Consider the following 15,495-nt stretch of genomic DNA (forward strand, 5'->3'; position numbering starts at 1 on the left):
CTGCTTTACCGAGGGACTGGGAAGTCTAGTGGGAAGAATGGTTTCTGTGATGTGCTGATCTGGATCCAAAGGTCTCTGCAGTTCCTCACAGTTACGGGCGGAGCAGTTACCATGCAAAGCGTGAAGTGTCCGGATGGGAAACTTTCTATGGTGTGTTGATAAAAATTTGGTGAGGGTCAAAGTATATATGACAAAGTTCTTGTTGTTTCTTCTAACTCTGTCATTTTCGAATCTTTTATACAGTAGTATGTATCATTAATTCAGTAGCTGTGGTGTGTTCTGACATCTCCGGACCGGCTTTTCCATGTTTACAACAGTAGGACTAGACCCGTGAGTCTGGCGTTCAAACTGTGTTTGGAAATTCCCCCACCCCTCACTGTCACCAGTCTGTCATTCGGTGGAAATCAGGCAGAATCTCAAGTTGCTGGAGATCTGCACTAAAAACTAAATGTTTGCAGTCATTCTGACGAAACGTCATTAACCTGAATTGTAAAGTTTGTTCCCCTCCCCGCAGCTGTTCCTTACCTGCTGAGTGTTTCTGGTAATTCCACTTTCTTTTTATTACATTTAACCTGGAAATGGAAATGACTCGATCTGTGATAGTAGAACAGTAAGGAAAGCACAACTTTTCCCTGTCAATTATCCTGGTACCAGTTTGTCTGTTATTGCTGGAAATGTGTTCAGTGCAGTTGTTGCTAACGAGGTTCACATGAATAATCTCAGGAGTGATCGGCGTTATGTGTGAGGAGCATTTGATGGTTCTGGACCTGTGCTCAATGGAGTTCAGAGGGACGGTGGGGGTGGTGGGGGGATGTATGGTTAAGTAAACCTACCGAATGCTGAAAAGCCTGGATACAGTGGACATGGAGAGGATGTTTCCATTAGACAGAGAGTCTGTGATCTGACAGACTCTCACAGTCTCAGAATAAAGATGCTTCCCGTTAAAATTCAGTTGAGATTTTTTTTGCATTAGGTGTCCGAAGTGTGGAATTTGTTGCCACAGAGGTTGGTTGAGGCTGTGATTTGGGTATATTTATGACAGAGATTAATATATTCAAGATTGCTAAGTAGCTTCAAGGTTACAGGAGGAAGGCAGGAATATGGTGTTGGAATAAAAACCAGCCATGTTTAAATGGTGGAGCAGATCAGATGGATCAAATCACCTAATTCTGTTCCTTATGTCTTACCGTGACTGAATGATGGCTCCTTCTTATCCCATATTCTTTTGTGTCATGTGAGAGACAATAAACGATTGTTCACTGAGATCATTATATCTGCCTTCAACGTTTAAATTTCAGTGAGTTTTGTTCTTAGTAACATTAAGCAGAAATGTTTGGTTCTGCTTTTTATTGTTAATGTGCTTCATTATCTTTCATGTTAACGTTAGACCTGCAGTGAGAGATTTATTGGAAGAAAAACCACAACTGAAGATGAGGGAACAACAACAAGTGAACCAGCCCGAGGACTGAGAGCATCAACTGGAGAGAACCCATCTGACTCGGAGATTCCAGTGATTCAGTCAGGAGAAAGTTTGGTGAGTCTCATTTACTCAAACACTGGTCCTTTAGACATTACATACCTGTACAAGGGAAGGTAGGAAACAGCTGGAGCGAGACTGAATGTGCCCTGAAGAACCAGTTATGCCTCTGTCAGACCCAGTTGCAATCACTCCAGGTCTGGTAATGTGCTTCCAGCAGCCCAGCCCTTTAAAACCACTCCCATTTTGTGGAAGTTGAATCTGGAGAGAGTCTCTCATAGACTGTATAAGTACAAACTCTTTATTCCAAGTATCTGGGGCTTACTCAGTTAGTCGCTCAAACAGGAACAGTCAATGACTGTTCCTGCCCAATCCACTAACTGACTAACAATTCCCCTTCACCACAGATATATCCATCCAGATACTCCCCACACAAGACATGCTGGAGCCAAAGTTATTTACTACATGACAGGCTGGAGCCCTTAAAGACAAATTACAAAATAATTACACAATACACAATTTGTACACAAATATAAAATGGCTTACACACACAGAACAGACTGAAGCTGTCCTATCTCTGCACATGAACACACAAGGCGATGAGCGTCCTGAAACCCTAGCTAGCTACCTTCAAGAAGAAATATGGCTCAGCATGGCTTAGTACATCTACTGATCATCAGCAGTTTCTTTCAGAAAAACAGGCTGCTATTTTTTAACGAAGTGTTAAACCATACTTCATCATTCCCTGCTTTTTGATTGTTACATGAGCAACAAAACAGTAATTTTTTTACAGAGAAAGCAACCGAGTACAGTTTTGACTTCTCAGTGGGTAAAAATGGCATAGAACAGTAACTATAACAATGATATGTACAACTATTAGGCCATAATGCAATATTATGCCTCACATATTACCAAACAGGCCTTCGAAGATCACCATTTTGACCCTTCAGTGAACCTGTGTAAATCCTGCCCTAATTTCTTGATGCTGTCAATCTCCTAGGCAATGTGCTTGGAGAGGAATGTAATGTTATTAGACTCATCAAGGATATAGGTGCAGCATTCTGTGTCAATAATAGCACAGGTTCCCCCTTCTTAGCTAGGATAAAATCTAAAGCCGTAAGATTCTATAGGACTGTTTGCCAGATTGCAATCATTTCAGTGGATATTTCTGTTACTTGGGCCTGTGTTTCTGCCAGGGCCTCTGCAGTATTGTGGCCAGCTCCTCAAGTGCTTGTAGCCAAATTGATTATCTCTCGTGAATTCCCGGCTACTCCATAGGAGAGAAAAACTATCATCAAAGATCGCTCAGTCTCAGTTATTCCTCTCCGCTGCTGGGCACCTGCAAGTATGGCCACGATGCATGTTTCTCAGTGTAGGAAGTTCCGTTTGGTGGGGGCCTGAGATACATCTGTCAAAACACTGTGTCTGTCAGGGCCCCTAGTTCTACCCGTTTGACATAAGTGTGACAGAGACAGAAAGATCGTAACTGGATGCTGGGGTGAGCCCTCTCAAAGACATAAACACAAACACTACTGTTATGCACTCGTAACGGTTTAAATGAACCATATATATTTACCACATATGTGTAAATATAACTCCCAAACCACTGAGCTTAGGGAATACCAAGCTCAAAGTCTTGAGATGGTGAAGAATGAAAGTTCAGTTCAGACATGGAATAAATGACAAGAGAGATATTTGTAATCCAAGGTGAATGTCGAGAGAAGGCAATTATGTTGAATTCCACAAATTCCATGGTGATAAAACGGGATAACAGTCGCCGTAGGTCTTATCTATCGTTCTAAATCCACATACGAATTATCTCCAAAAGTAGCTTATCACAGGAGTACTGTCTGCAGAAGGAACTACCACCCAGGCAAGGGTTAACACACAGGTTTATTCCGCAGGGTACTCCCAATCCAGATCCAACACACAAAGTATTACCGACAGTGATTTCCACAGAATATCCCTTCTCACAAGTGTTTACCACATAACACACCCGAATCCAGCTAAGGGTTAACAAAAGTGGTAGCCACGGGATACTCCAACAAAATCCCCAGATGGATTATACGAATTATCACCAACAGTGATTGGTCACAGGGGTACCTCTTCAAGTGAATTACCACACCCAGGCAAGGGTTAGCACAAGTGGTCCTCACAGGATACTCCCAAACCAACAGATCCACTCCAATGGATCAAACAAAGTGACAATCACACATTCAGTATACAATGGATCAATAATTAACCCACCCTTGTGGGCATAGGAGAGTCCAAACAGTGACCTTTGGCCACTAGGTCCTTTGTTTCGAACTTTCCATCTTCTTTCTTTCTCTCTGGCTGACTGTGTTTGTGACTGTCCTTGCTTAAATAAAACAAACTTTGAGCTATGTAAACACAAGCTGTGAGCAAATGTAAACACACTGCATGGTCAAATAGTTCCAGCCCTCTCTCTCTCTCTTTGTAAGAATCAAACAGGAGCTGAGAAAGCTGGTGGCTGACATCACTCAGGCAATATCTGTTAAAATGACAGTCCACAGCAAGAAACCGAGAGGTTCATCACTCTCTACTATCAACCAATACAATTTCCTTTAGTCCGAGAGAGTCCTTCTACTCATTTCCTTCAGTAACACGTTTGTAGTCTGTTCGATATATCCACCGAGATTGCTCTTTCAGTTTCACAGCTGTCGGAGTGGTCAGTAACACTTGATATGGTCCTCTCCACCGAGGTCTGAGTTTCCCTCGATCGCAGTTCCTGATCAGGATAAATTCCCAGGTTCTATAGTGGGATAGTCACTCCTCTCTGCAGGGTAGTTCTCTTCCTTGTAAGCCTGTCATACCTGTGAATGTAACGCTTGGAAAATTTTGGTTAGTTGACATATTTATTTCCCCATCTCTTCCAATATCTAATTTTGCTGGTAGGCTTTCTGGGAGCAATGGTGCACAAGGTCTTGGTCCCCAGGATATTCTCATGGGCCATCCATAAATGTTGTAAACTGGTGACAACCCCGCTTTCCCCTATGGGGTAACCCTTGTGGAATAGGGCTAACGGTAGGACCTTCAACCAAGTGAGTCCAGTCTCCGCTGTTAGTCTGGCCAGTTTACTCTTCAGAGTGCCATTGGCTCTTTCCACTCTGCCAGCGGCCCATGGGTGGTGTAGACAGTGGAATTGTTGCTGGGTAGCTAGTTCATTACATACCCCTTCGTTTACTTTCACCATAAAGTGTGGGCTATTGTCAGAGCTCAGCATCTCTGGCAGGCCGTACCTGGGAATTATATCCCATAATAATACCTTCACAACAGTCATAGCAGTATTAATGGTAGTTGGAATAGCTTCAATCCATCTACTAAACACATCTATAATAACTAAGCAGTATCTATAGCAATGTACTCTAGGCAATTCAATAAAATCAACTTGTAGACACAGAAAAGGATCCACCTGTCAAGGGAGTTGTACCCGGTGTGCAGGGTACAGGTTACCAACCATTCCCTCCTTTCCCAGGTGTGTACAATTATGTATATAATTGGCCAATATTGGTAAAAACTGTGTAGGAACACAAACCTGTCCCACTGGGTGATCCAAAAACCTAGGTCGGGGTCTTTCTGGCACCCCCATCTGGGACCACAGTTTGTGCTCCTCCTCAGAGGTGTCCCCCTGAAAATTACGTACCTCCCACATGTCCTGCAAACCCGTTCTGCTTTAGTCATGGAGGGTTGCTTGACGGGAACACAAGGAGGCTACAACTACTGAGGATTGTACCGCACTTTTCACTGTCTGATCTGCTAGAGCATTGTGTTTAGTGACACAGTCGGACATGCGTGTGTGGGCCGCACATTTAATAACAGCCAGAACTCAAGGTAGCTGCAGAGCGGTGAGTAAGTTGTTTACAATGGTGGCATTGCTAATGGGGTGGCCAGAGGAAGTCAGGAATCCCCATGTTCCCAGAGAGCCCCGTAGTCATGTACAATTCCAAATGCATAACGGGAGTCTGTGTAAACGTTCCCACTTTAGTCTGTTGCTGGGATACAGGCACGAGTCAGAGCAAACAGCTCAGCCTTCTGGGCGGAGACAGCTGCTTCAAAAGAGGCCTGTTCAATTACTTCACTGTCCGTCACTATCGCATCGTTTCCCTGCTGGATCCACAAAAGAGCTTCCATCCTCATAAAATTGCTTCGGGCTAGAGGGGGATATTGCAGAATGGATGGGAGAGTCTGTCCCTCCTTCACGGTGATCCGGACAGGGGGACAGTTGGTGCGACCGACTTCATGGCCTGAATTTGCTCAGAGATGGGGTACAGCGTCTTGGGATCGGTCAATATTAAAAGTGTGTCTCACCAAATGTCCCGCCTTCACCTCAGACTCCTTCCAGTATCGGAGTTGGACCGCAGCCAAGTCTTGCCAGTCTCCCTCGGTGCTGGAGGCTTGTTTCAGCAAGGTGTAGGCAATGAACTCTGGGCTCTTTGGCTTGAACCCAGGGCAAACACTAACAGTGGAATGGGGATCTCTCCAATCATCATGACTGGGAACTTCTGTCCCTCGAGGGGTGCATAATATTGACTTTCCTCAGCTGAACACCCCGTAATGTCACAGCACAGAGTCACATGGGGGTCGACCACTGGCAGAAGGGGTTCAGACGCAGTGGAGTCCAGATTAAATGCCCACCACTGGGAGGTCAGAAATTGGGGAAGCTATCAGTTGTTCACCTGTCACAGGGTGACACCATTGCCTGTGCAGAGAATCTCGACTTCCAACAGACAGAGCAAGTCTCTCCCTGCTGGATTACACCCCCGACTGTTATGTGAATACGTACGTTCCGTGCCTTCAAACCCAGACAGAGTGAATGTTGCGTCTGATAACTGCAATCCCTTTTCCGATACTATTTCCCGATTGAGAGTGGTTGTAGTTGCCCCCATATCAATCATAAACGGAACTGGAATAGCAGCAACTGTCAATATTACATTGGGCTCTTCCTGAGGGCTGGTACTCATGGTAGGAAGCATCTTTGCTTGTCAATTTCTAAATGGGTTGTTGTCCCCACCTGTCCCTTGGTAGGTTGTTGTTCCCATTTCTGATCCGCAGATATAGCCCGCTCGCATCCTCCTTCCCACTGAACATATTCACCTTTAATATTCTTTTCATATCTTTTTATTATTATTATTATTATTCAAAAATAGCACAAGTGCATCGAAGTAACAACACTTACAATGCCTCATAAAAGAGGAAATTATCTTGAGGATTGAAAATTTTGTGAATTAAACTAAAAAGAAAAGTGAGGGGAAAAAAGAGGGAACCCATTGGAGGTACAACCCCAGAGCCAAGCGTCATACAAAAAGCTTCTAAAAATAAACATCAAACCACCAAAAAGAAAGAAAAGATATATCAAAAAAATTTACATTTAGATCGTGGAGGAAATCTATCAGTTAACTGAAATGATAATAATGAGCAGATGATCCCCATCTTTTCTCAAAATCAAATAAAGGTACAAAGGTTCGACTTCTAATTTTCTCCAAGACACATGCATCACCTGAGAGAGCCATTGTGACAAAGTAGGAGCTGATATATCCTTCCATTTCAACAAGATGGCCCTCCTAGCTATCAATGTAACAAACATGTTGGTCAGACACAGAAATACCATGGATATTTTGAGGAATTATTCCAAAAATCATAGTTAATTTATTAGGTTGTAAATTGATTCTGAGTGCTTTAGAAATTGTCGAAAAGACTGACTTTCAAAACTGTTTTAATATAGACATGACCAGAACATATGTGTCAGTGTGGCGATCTCATTTTTACATCTATCACAATACTTGTCAACATTGGGAAATATTTTTGGAAGTCTCTCCTTCATCAAATGGTAATAATGTACAATTTTAAATTGAATCAGTGAATGACTAGCACAGATCGAAGAAGAGTTAACCAGCTTCAGAATCCATGTCCAATCCTCCCATATAAAAGGGAAATTGAGTTCCTTCTCCCAATCCTGTTTAATCTTAAGTAAAGGACGCTTATCCCTTTGTAATAATAAATGATAAATTCTTCCAATAGAACCTTTCAACAAGGGGTTCATATTCATAATAGTATCTGACAAATCAGCCTCCAATATGTAAGGAAAATTACTTAAATATTTTTGTAAAAAATGTCTAACTTGAAGATATTGTAAAAAATTTGAATATAAGAGATAATACTTATCGACAAATTGTTCAAAAGACATCAATCAAGACAAAAAAGAATTAATACCTTTATTTTCCCAAAGTAAAAAAAAAATTGGAGCACTCCAAGAAGGTTTAAAAAGTAATTATGGTAAATTATACTACAAAGTTTAACTTTTTTACGATTAAAAAAAATTGCGGAACTGGTTCCAAATTTGTAAAGAGTGCTTAACCACAGGATATAGGTTTAAATTAGCAACTTTAGCTAATTGTATAGGTAGAGTAACTCCTAATAACGAAGTTAAATAAAACTGTTTCACATCTCTCAGTTCCTGGTCTACCCAGATTGGCTGTTCATTCCTATCAACCCAATATAACCAGAAGGACATACCAGAAGTTACCAGCCCAATAATACATTCATAGATTAGGCAAAGTGAGACCACCATCCTTTTTTAACTTTTGCAAATGACATTTACCAATTCTTGGTCTTTTATTATCCCAAATAAAAGATAGAATAATAGAATCAATCCGATCAAATAACTTCTTAGTAAACAAAAACAGGAATATTCTGAAATAAATATAAAAGTTTTGTTGGGCGGAAGCAGACACCTTGCTTGCTTCCTCTGGAATAATCCCAAAAATTGCTGTAAGTGGATTAGGTTGAACATCCACATCTATAACTTTAGATAATATTCCAAACACATCCCTCCAAAAATTGTTTAAACTTACACATGACCAAAACATATGAGTTAGAGTAGCCACTTCTGCATTACATCTGTCACAAATAGGGCTTATATTAGAAAAAATATGCACCAATTTATCTTTGGACATGTGGGCCCTGTGTACTATCTTAAACTGAATTTAGATATGGCATGTGCAGATAGGTGAATTATTGACTAAATAATAAATTTTACTCCACTGATTATCTGACAGTGAATGTTGAAGTTGTACTTCCCAGGTGCATTGAACCCTGTCATTAGGCGACATGCGAGCATTCATTAACTGTTTATAAAGGATTGCTATGAATTGTTTTTGAAAAGGTTTAAACTGAAAAATAGCATAAGCCAAATTTAAAGAGCAGGCTGAGGGGTAAATTGGTAAAAAATCACGTAAAAAATTCCCAACCTGTAAATATTTGAAAAATGTGTATTAGAGATATCATATTTGTCCATTAACTGTGAAAAAGACATTAAACACTCTTGTAAAAACAAATCTTAAAAAGTCCACTAAAGGAGGAAAATTGGCTTTATAAAGATCCTGATATTCTTTAGTAATTATAACACCTAAATATCTAAAAGAATCCATAACTTTAAAAGGAATATTATCATATATAGAGACAGATTCATTTAAAGGAAGTAATTCACTTTTACTAAAATTTATTTTATATCCTGAAAGGTCTCCAAATTTGTCATATAATTTTAGCAAAGCAGGAATAGATTATTCAGGCTTGGATATACATATCAATAAATCATCAGTGTAAAGAGAGATCTTGTGCATGGCCTCATTCACAAAAATCCCATGAATATTTTCGGCTTCACAAAGAGCAATAGCAAGGGGCTCTAATCTTAAGTTACATAACAAAGGACTTAATGGGCAACCTTGGCTTGTCCCCCGTGATAGCTGAAAAAAGGAGACCTACAGTTATTAGTGACAACAGTAGCAATAGGAGCTTTATATATCATTTTAATCCAATTATTAAAATTAATACAAAAACAAAATTTTTCTAAAGTATTAAATAAATATTTCCATTCGATTCAATCAAATGCTTTTTCAGCATCCAAAGATATAAGGCATTGTGGAGTTTTAGAAGAAGGTGAATGTATAATGTTTAATAATCTCCGAACATTTGAGAAAGAAAAATGACCCTTTATAAAGCCTGTTTGATCTTTAAAAATGACTTTACCCAAAATACTCTCCAATGGATTGGCCATCATCTTTAAGTGAATCTTAGCTTCAACATTCAATAATGAAATACGTCTGTATGAGGCAAAATCAAAAGGATCTTTATCCTTTTTGAGAATTAAAGAAATAGAAGCTTCATAAAAAGTAGAGGGTAAATCACTTTTCACAAAAGATTCTTTAAACATCTCCAACATATATGGAGAAAGCAATTTTCCAAATTTTTAATAAAATTCTACAGGATAACCGGCAAGTCCCGGGGCCTTACCAGTTTGCATTGAGAAAATAGCTTTATGAATTTTGGATTCAGTAATTTAGGCATCCAGAGTTTTTTGATCCTCAACAGAAATTTTAGGAAAAGCAATCGTTCGTAAAAAAAAAAAACATTCATTTCAGAAGAGTCCACTGGACATTGAGATTTATAAAGTTCAGTATAAAAGTCTTGAAAAATCTTATTAATTTCTTCATAATCCCAAGCCAGTGTACCATCTTTTCTACAAATTTTCAAAATTAGCCTCTTGGCTCCAGCTCATTTTAATTGAGATGCATGTAGTTTATTATTTTTATCTCCAAACATATAAAATTGGGTCTTTAACTTAAGTAGATAACCTTCAATTAAATGAGTTAATAATAGGTTATATTATGATTGAAGTTCCACCCTTTTTTTAAATGTCAATATTAGGGGAGGTCACATAGATATTATCTAAATCTTTAATTTGTTTTGAAATTTTATCTAATTTTGCTTTAGTCTGTTTTTTAAGTTTAGTTGAATAAGAAATAATCTGACCACATAAAAATGCTTTGAATGTATCCAATATAATTAATTTAGACATACCTCCTATATCATTAAAAAGTAAAAACTTCTTTTATCTGGCTTTTGATAAAACTGATAAAGTCAGAGCTTTGCAATAAAGTCTGAGACATGTGCCATGGTGGATGGCCAAAAATGTCATCGTCAAATTCAAAGGACAAACTCAAAGGCGCATGATCAGGTATAGCAATAGCGTCATATTCACAGTTTTTAACATTAGGCAAAAGACAGGGATCAACTATAATATAATCAATCCTTGAATATATTTCATAAACATGGAAAGAAAAAAAATATTCTCTGTTATCAGGGTGTAAATGCCTCCATAATTCGATCAACCCAAAATTGGTCAAAAAAGAGTTAATAACTGACGCAAAATGATTTGTAAGTCGTTGATTAGTTGAGCTCTTATCAATCATAGGATTTAAGCAACAGTTTAAAAACCCCACCCATTAACAACATATACTCATTTAAATCTGGCAGTAAAGCAAATATTTTTTTTTAAAAAGCAGGATCATCTAAATTAGGACCATACAAATTAACCAAAACAAACTTTCTATTACAAATCACTCCTTTAACAATTAAAAATCTACCATTAGAATCTGACTCAATATACTCTTGAGGAAATATATTAGATTTAATAAAGATAGACACACCCTTAGTTTTGCTCTGAGAAGTAGCATGGAGTTGTTTTCCATTCCACCAGCGAAAAAATCTATTCTGATCTCCTGCCTTGATATGCGTCTCCTGAGCAAAAATTATATCAGGTTGGAATCGATTAATAATTTGAAGTCTTTTTTGTTTAATAGGATAATTCCAACCACGTATATTCCAAATTATTACATTAATCCATTTAACTGCCATACTATAATTTTATTCTAATTTACATTATACATGCGCAGAACACATACCAATACGGGATTATCAAAGATGGCAGTGATGAAGAATAAAGCCATATAGAAAACACGCATGCTCTGGAACCACCCAATGGGAAAAAACTCCTAACTCTAAACCCACCCACCCTCCAAAAAGCCTGAAAAAACGGCAAGTGAACTAAGATAGATGTGAAGACATAGGCCACTCTGTTGGTCTCGTCTCTGCCTCCCCCCAGCCAGTACATAAAATATATAAAATGACCTTGCAAGAAAGACAGTAAAGTCTCAACAAAGGAGAGTCTTTACATTCTATCATGTGTTAAACAGAAAAAGAACCAAAATAATATAATCTCTTAGAGAGAAAAACCAGCCCCATCTTAAGTTTAGCTTTAAATCCCTAAGAAAACTTTAAATTCAGTTATAGGGTGCTATAATAAAACAGATTTAAAAAAGTTAATAGTATACTTAACTGAACTGAATTGATAGAAATATTAATTAGTAAAATCATAGTAACTTAACCCTCCCAGATAAATATATAAAAAGAAACCCTGTTGGTAGAAAAAAAGACTACCAGTTAGTAATTTAAGAAATAACAACAAAAATCAAACCAAATATTAGATAAAATGAACAAATCCTTTTATCCTCTTTTCTCAGTCAAATATGTAATTAACCATTTAAACAGTCAAACTTGATCAACAAACCAGTTGCAAATCTGACTTTTTAAAGCATAATTTAGCAAGCAAACCACATATGGACAATATGCAAAAGCTCTGGTGAGAAAATCCTTCATTACCCGTTACAGGCCTCCTACATAGGTTGTGTGAGAGTGCAGAAGAACTCGATCAAATCCAGGGGAGATCAAAGTACTTATCAACAGTGATTTGCTAGCTGTGAAAACGATTACCTCTCTGTATAAAATTCACTGTGCACATGTCACTGAGTTAAAAAAAGTGCACAGTACATGATTTAACTGCACACTGGTCATTACAAATTAGAGGGGACATTGGTGGGAAGGTGGTGAGACCTCCAGCGTCCCTGATGTCCTCACCTACAAGATGTGCACCCTGCACGTTAAGGAGTTGGAACCTGAAATGGATGAATTCCGGATCATCCAGGAGTTGGAGGGGGTGATAGATATGACATGAAGAGAGGTGAGTTACACCCAAGGTGCCGGACACAGGAAACTGGGAGAGAGTCAGGAAGGGGAATGAGGTTAAATAGCCATTGCAGAGTACTCTAGTGCCCATCAAACACAACAAAAGGTAGACCACTGTAGAAACTGGTGGTGAAGGGGATTACCTGACAGAGAAAAGTCAAAGGGGTGATAGGTGATTCATTACTTAGGGGAACAGAACAAGAGGGGACTGATATCCAAGTGGTAAGGCATGCTAGTGCTAGTGTGGGTGGAGCGGGTGATGTGGTTAAAATAAACTGCAAGGGGAATGGGAGCCAGAATGACCAAACAGAGACCTAACGGAGATGGGAGTAGACTCTCACATGGTGGATTGGATAGTGGACTACTTGACAGATAGATGTGCAGTTGGGAGACTGTAGGTCTGACACGGTGGTCAGCAGCACAGGGGCGCTGCAGGGAACCGTACTCTCTCCGGTCCTGTTCACCCTGTACACATCAGACTTCCAATATAACTCGGAGTCCTGCCATGTGCAGAAGTTCGCTGATGACACGGCCATAGTGGGGTGTGTCAGGAATGGACAGGAGGAGGAGTATAGGAAACTGATACAGGACTTTGTGATATGGTGCAAATCAAACTACCTGCGTCTCAATATCACCAAGACCAAGGAGATGGTGGTGGACTTTAGGAGATCTAGGCCTCATATGGAGCCAGTGATCATTAATGGAGAATGTGTGGAGCAGGTTAAGACCTACAAGTATCTGGGAGTACAGTTAGACGAGAAGCTAGACTGGACTGCCAACACAGATGCCTTGTGCAGGAAGGCACAGAGTCGACTGTACTTCCTAAGAAAGTTGGCGTCATTCAATGTCTGTAGTGAGATGCTGAAGATGTTCTATAGGTCAGTTGTGGAGAGCGCCCTCTTCTTTGCGGTGGCGTTTTGGGGAGGAAGCATTAAGAAGAGGGACGCCTCACGTCTTAATAAGCTGGTAAGGAAGGCGGGCTCTGTCGTGGGCAAAGTGCTGGAGAGTTTAACATCGGTAGCTGAGCGAAGGGCGCTGAGTAGGCTACGGTCAATTATGGATAACTCTGAACATCCTCTACATAGCACCATCCAGAGACAGAGAAGCAGTTTCAGCGACAGGTTACTATCGATGCAATGCTCCTCAGACAGGATGAAGAGGTCAATACTCCCCAATGCCATTAGGCTTTACAATTCTACCGCCAGGACTTAAGAACTTTTTAAAAGCTATTATTAATGCTTTTTGAGATAGTGATTTAGATGTATATCATATTTTTTACTGAGTTAAGTAGTGTATGTAATTAGTTTTGCTACAACAAGTGTATGGGACATTGGAAAAAATAAGTTGAATTTCCCCATGGGGATGAATAAAGTATCTATCTATCTATCTATCTATCTATCAGATAATGGAGAGGGTAAATTGAATTGAATTGACTTTATTAGATACATACTTCATAAACATGAGGAGTAGAAATCTTTATGTTATGTCTCCATCTAAATGTGCAATGTGTAATTTATGGTAATTTATAATAGATAGTTTGTACATAGGACAGTCAATATAACATCGAAATGCAATTGTATCAGCATGAATTAATCAGTCTGATGGCCTGGTGGAAGATGATGTCCCGGAGCCTGTTGGTCCTTTTGCTGTGGTACCGTTTCCTGGATGGTGACAGCAGGAACAGTTTGTGGTTGTGGTGAATTTGGTCCCTGATATCCTTTGGGCCCTTTTTATACACCTGTCTGTGTAAATGTACTGAATAGTGGAAAGTTCACCACTACGGATGTGCTGGGCTGTCCGCAACACTCTCTGCAGTTTCCTGCAATTAAGGGAAGTACAGTTCCCATACCAGGCAGTGATGCAGCCTGTCAGGATGCTCTCAATTGTGTCCCTGTAGAAAGTCCTCAGGATTTTGGTCCCCATCCCCAACTTTTTCAACTATCTGAGGTGAAGGAGGTACTACTGTGCTCTTTTCACAACACAGCCGTATGTACAGACAATGTAAGGTGCTTGGTGATGTTTATGCCGAGGAACTTAAAGCTGTTCACCTTCTTAACCCCAGATCCATTGATGTCAATAAGGGTTATCCTGTCTCCATTCCTCCTGTCGTCCACAATCAGCTCCTTTGTTTTTGTGACTGATGGAGGATTTGTTTCCTTGACACCAGTCAGGTGTTCAGATCATAGATTCAGCAGTTAGATGGTTGAGCCTGGTGCGATGAATGTGCTGAGCTGTATATATCACAATGCAAGAAGCATCGTAGGAAAGCCAGATGAGCTCAGGACAAGGAATTATGATATTGTAGCCAATATTGGGACTTGGTTGCAGCCAGAAGTGTGAGGGATTTAGAGGAACAAATTTGTAGAGAGATTGCAGACCATGCCAATAAAAAAAAAGGTTGATTCAATAAGTGATTTTAACTTTCCATATATTGACTGGGACTCCTACACTGTAAAAAGACTAGATGGGGTAGAGTTTGTCAAATGTGCCCTTAATCAGGATGTAGAATTCCTGATGTAGAAGTGTGCAATAAGCTGTTAGGAAATGATCCAGGGTGGTGACAGAATTTGTGATCATAATGCCATGAGATTCAAAGTAAATATGGAAAAAGAGAGGTCTGGACCACGGGTTGAGATTCTAAATTGGAGAAAGGTCAATTTTGATGTTATCAGAAAGGATCTGACAAGTGTGGTTTGGGACAGGTTGATTCCTGGCAAAGGAGTACCTGTAAGTGGGAGGCCTTCAGATGTGAATTTTTGAGGATGCAGAGTTTGTATGTGGCTGCCAAAATGAAAGTTGAAAGGTAACTGGTCCAGGGAACCTTGCTTTTGAAGAGAAATTGAAGCCTCGTATATTTTGTTCCTCTAAATGCCTCAGACTGTTGGGGTGCTACTGAGACCCATTAATGACTACAAGTCATGATTCCACGCACTGAGCTCATCTGAATTTTTTTGTTGTCTTCTTTTGGTTTCTCAAAGCTTCCGAATAGTTTTTGTTCTTTTGTTTGCCCTCTCTTTGACATTTACGTTGGCTTTGGCTTCTCATTTTAGCCACAGTTGTGTCCTCCTGTCTTTCTAATGCTTCCACTTCTGTGGAATCACTCAGGTCCCGAATTGCTCCAAAAACCCCAGCCACTG

The 15,495-nt window shown here is 39.7% G+C and overlaps 1 protein-coding gene across 5 annotated transcripts in view; it reads left to right on the top strand.

Annotated features, from left to right (window-relative positions):
• LOC140721564 (uncharacterized) overlaps window positions 1-15,495 on the top strand; it is a 33,320-nt gene that overhangs the window by 539 nt on the left and 17,286 nt on the right. For 3 of the 5 annotated variants that reach the window (XR_012097408.1, XR_012097409.1, XM_073036388.1), the window contains exon 2: window positions 1,388-1,534. The gene's annotated coding sequence lies outside the window, so the exon portion shown is untranslated. Of the gene's footprint in view, window positions 1-40; window positions 170-1,387; window positions 1,535-15,495 lie in introns of those variants that run through there. The other 2 variants (XM_073036389.1, XM_073036390.1) reach the window with 2 other exon arrangements.

Source organism: Hemitrygon akajei, unplaced genomic scaffold, assembly GCF_048418815.1.
Source record: "Hemitrygon akajei unplaced genomic scaffold, sHemAka1.3 Scf000057, whole genome shotgun sequence".
NCBI lineage: Eukaryota > Metazoa > Chordata > Chondrichthyes > Myliobatiformes > Dasyatidae > Hemitrygon > Hemitrygon akajei.